The sequence below is a fragment of the Salvia splendens genome, chromosome 15, assembly GCF_004379255.2.
Source record: "Salvia splendens isolate huo1 chromosome 15, SspV2, whole genome shotgun sequence".
Taxonomy (NCBI): Eukaryota; Viridiplantae; Streptophyta; class Magnoliopsida; order Lamiales; family Lamiaceae; genus Salvia; species Salvia splendens.
Genome location: NC_056046.1, coordinates 26732180 through 26736991, shown reverse-complemented (window position 1 = coordinate 26736991; position 4812 = coordinate 26732180).

Genomic DNA, 4812 nt, shown 5'->3' with positions numbered 1-4812 from the left:
AGCACGGGTGTTAATACTAGTTAAGTTAAACCTCAACCTAGGCCTTTTGCATTGTTTTTTTCAATAAATAAATGAGTTCTTTTACATCGTTATATCTATTGGTGATTCTATATATACCTCTTTTTTTATTACTATATCCTCTTGTTTAAATATTTCATAGTGACGGACCTATTTTCTATTTTAAGTAACACATTTTCATTTTTGGGATGTCCTACCCTAAATGAAACATTTCTAAATATTTCCTCCGTCCCATAAAAATATGAGCAATAAGTGTGACACAAGAATTAAGAAAAAATTGGTAAAGTAAGAGAGAGGATGAGAATGATATGGTAAAGTAAGAGAAATAAGGAGAATGATAAGTAAAGTAGTGTTAGTAGATTGGGACCTATATTATTAAATTGATATAACTTTCCAAAAATGAAATGCACTTATTTTTGTGGGATGGACGAAAATGAAAATTACACTTATTTTTATTTTTATGGGAGAGAGGGAGTATTAAAATATCACTTTATCTATTTTTTTCTATTTCTCTTACTTTACTTACAAAACAACACTAATAATAATAATACTAACATTCTAATAAACATAGCAACTAAATCTAAACAAACTCATTTTTTGTTTAGCTCCCCATACACATGAGCACAATCCCAATTCCAATCCCAATCCCAACCCCAACTTGTACACATGATCATATCCAGAACCATAAAAAAACAAAACAAATTGAGAATTAAGCTCATCAAATGGTTGTTGAGAAATTAATGGAAAATCAGTTGTGGTGGTACAAAAGCCCATTGCTCTTTCTTTGATGTTGTCGGTCCAATTCTCAAGGAAACCCATGGTACCCTTTCTACGACTCTCCTCTCCTTATTATCAAATGCAATACAAAAGGCATTGCACCTTTTCATTATTCATTCTTAGGGCATCCACAGTGGTGCGGATGTCCCAACGGATATTTTCGTAGACATCCCAGAAACACCTTCTGCCACGTCATAAGGACTTCTCACTGTATTGTCACGTCATAAAGACTTCCCACTGCACAGTGGCGGACATCCCCAAGGACATCCCGACGGACTTCCCACATTAATAAAAATTCACAAATTCACCAAATTAAATAATTTATGAAATTAAACAATTTATGGAACGATTACAGAATAAAAATGTCATTAAATAAAAAAAAGAAAGGTACATTTAAAAAAAAACTAAAAAGTACATTTCAACAAATTAAAATTTCATCCACGACGACCCTTCTCTGCCATACTTCTTCAATTATATCGTTCTGGAGTCGAATATGAGCTTGTTTTTGGCGCATGTCGGCAAATGCACGGACTCGCTCGACCTTGTCATGGGGTATACCCATACGTACATTGCCGGTGGCAACGCCATGGCTTGGACCCACAGCATCAGCATCAACATTGACCCAATCTGTCAGTGCTGGACCTTCTTCTTCGACAATCATGTTATGCATGATAATACATGCGTACATAATATCGGCAATGCTCTCAGCATACCACAGCTGTGATGGACCCTTCACTGCCACCCATCGACTCTGGAGCACACCAAATGCCCGCTCCACATACTTGCGCGCTGCCTCCTGACGACCCGCAAAATATACCTTCTTTTCTTCTGTCGGGCATCTGATTGTCTTCACAAAGACGGGCCACATAGGGTATATCCCATCAGCCAAATAATAGCCCATGTTGTGCTGGTTGCCGTTGGCGACGAAATTGAAGGTCGGACCGACGCCCATGCACTGGTCGTTGAAAAGGGGCGACGAATGGAGGACGTTGATGTCGTTGTTCGACCCGGCTACTCCAAAATAGGCATGCCAAATCCATAGCCGGTAGTCAGCTACCGCTTCAAGGATCATCGTGGGATTCTTGCCCTTGAAACCCATAGTGTACACACCTTTCCAGAAAGCGGGGCAGTTCTTCCACTCCCAATGTATACAATCTATGCTGCCTAGCATCCCTGGAAACCCGTGCTGAGTCCCGTACATATCCAGCAGGGCCTGACAATCTTCGGGGGTAGGCTTCCGAAGATACCTATCCCCGAATATCTCCCTGATGCCCTAACAAAAATACTTAAGGCAATCGCGGGCAGTGGTCTCGCCGATGTGGAGGTACTCATCGAACATGTCGGTCGTGCCTCCATATGCCAGCTGCATGATTGTGGCAGTGCTAAAACGTTTCCGGAACACGTTCTCCCCAAATAATGGCTTCGAAGCGAAGTAATCCTCGTACAATAGACGGTGTGCAGTGAGGTGGTCCCGGGGTACTATAGATCGATGATGGATGGGTTGAGGTACCGTCGGCGCCAAGGCCGCCTGTATCTCCCTCTCTGCTACCTCCCGCACACGTGCATGAATTCGCCTCATAATGTCATCATACCCCCCACCACTACCACCCGCACCGCTACCGCCCGCATCAAAACCACTACCACTACCAATACCAGCCATTCTGGATATATAAAAGAAACGTAGAGAGAGAGATACTCGTTAATACAAGTGGTGCGAATGAAATGAAATTGAACGCGCCGTATTTATAGAATTTTTGAAAAAAGATATAAAATAATCGGGACGTCCGCGCGGACGTCCGTGGGGTCAACGCAATGGCGGACGTCCGCAAGGACGTCCCGGGAACGCCACGGAACTCCGGTGTCCGCAGCGGACGTCCGTATCTGCGTCACCTTTGCACAATGGTGGACGTCCGCCATTGCGGATGCTCTTAAGATCTTATCTTCTTCCTCTACACTATATACATGTGTGCGTGGGGAAGAGTACTCTGTAGTTAAAGTTTCGTCCCTTGTGTCGAAACAATTAGAAGGACTAAGAGATTAGAGGGAGATCAAAGTTGTTTTGTATGACTTCTTGACGGTTGAACTTCGTGTTCTACCCAATGATTTTATCCTTGTGGCTTGAGAGAGAGAGAGAGAGAGCAACTGCGAAACGAAAAGAGGGAGGAAGGCGGAAGATCTAAGATATCTTCGAATTGAAAGAGGATTTTGCAGCAGGCCGAATTGAGGGAGAAAGAGAGAGTTGGATTGGTTATCTTATTTTAGAATTGGGCAAGACAGTTTTGTTCGAAAGTATTGGGCTGAACTTATTGTTTTTGTTGGACTGGCTTTCCATGAAGATTTCCTAGACTGAATTTACCGAGCTGAAGATTATGCTATATAGATTATTTAAGTGTGGGCTCCAAAAGAAATTTAAGTTCAGGAAATTATAGAAATAAGGTGGGCTTTCTATTTAACATACACTTTTTTATGAAAAGTATTTTGTGGGCTTTCTACTAAACGTAATGGTGCGAGCTCTCTTTTAAATCCCATGGATGATGTGACGTATGTACTTTCTCCGGTGGAGAGTTGAGTAGGGCTCTCTTCCCATATATATCATTTCCAAAAAGTTAATACAATCAGGCAAACCCAAAAGTGGAATACCCAAAACAAGGAAAGAGTATTACAAGTATCTACTCCAATCTTTTGCTATAGCGATCAACAAATAAAGAAGGAAAAATGAGACAATAAACAAGACTCTCATCTGAACCTAAAATTAGGCATTCCTAGCTGGTCCAGCCTCGCTAGTACCCTCACTCGAGCCTGAACCGGTCTTGCCATAAACCTCCTTGTTTCTAAACCATCTTTCCCAAGCGACGCCAAGTGATCCACCGCTTTGGCAGAAACAAATCTGATGTTGGCATCATTTTGCTTTAGTTTTTCAATACAGTCCATACCCAATTTTTTAAGAAAAATCAAAGCCATCCGATGTAATAATGCTCCTGAAGTAAATATACCGTCCTTGTATTTTTCATTTGGGGCTGTTATACAACATCATGCGTTGAAACCCCTCAGCAAAATGCCCGAGTGGAAAGAAAACATCAACATCATTTGAATGTTGCTAGGAGCCTATTATTTCAATCTTTTCTGCCCGTTTAGTTTTGGGCATAGTGTATTCTGAGTGCTTCCTACTTAATAAACAGAATCCCTTCCTCTGTCTTCCAAAATAACATGACTCATTTCCAAATCCTCTTTCCGAAACCACCCTCCTATTCACATCTGAAAGTGATAGGTTGTCTTTGTTATGCCTCTTCTTTGCAAAAGAGTAGGGATAAATATGTACCTAGAGCTATCAAGTGTGATTTGTTGGGATATCCTTCTAATTACAAGGGATATAAACTTATTGACTTGGAGACTATACAGGAATTGATCTGTAGAAATGTGGTCTTTCATGAGGAAGTTTTTCCCTTCTAACACTTGACACCTTCAGAATTCTCTACATCACAAATTCAGCCAAATATACACAATTCTCATGAACACTCAGAAATTTCCACTCAAATTCCTCCCAACTCAAATACGGATCCCAATTCTCTTGAACAGTCACAAAATTCCTCTCAAATTCCTCCCATCTCAAATACAGATCCCAATCTTTCTAATTTAGATAATGATATATCTCACTCAAACTTTTCCAATACTGGCAGAGCCATAAGACCACCTTCCCATCTCACTGACTTCATATGCAATTTTGTCACTTCCCCATCTCCATATCCTATTTCTTCCTACTTCACTGTATCCAAACTATCACCTGATTACTTAAATATATAGTCCTCATGTCGGCTGTATATGAACCCACTACATACTCCCAAGCATCTCAACATAAAGAGTGGCAACAAGTAATGCAGGATGAGCTTTCAGCCTTGTCAAAGACTGATACTTGGTATTGTAACTGTGCTGCCTGCTGGGAAAACTCCTATTGATTGCAAATGGATTTACAAGGTAAAATACACTCCTGATGCCTCAGTGGAAAGATACAAAGCTAGA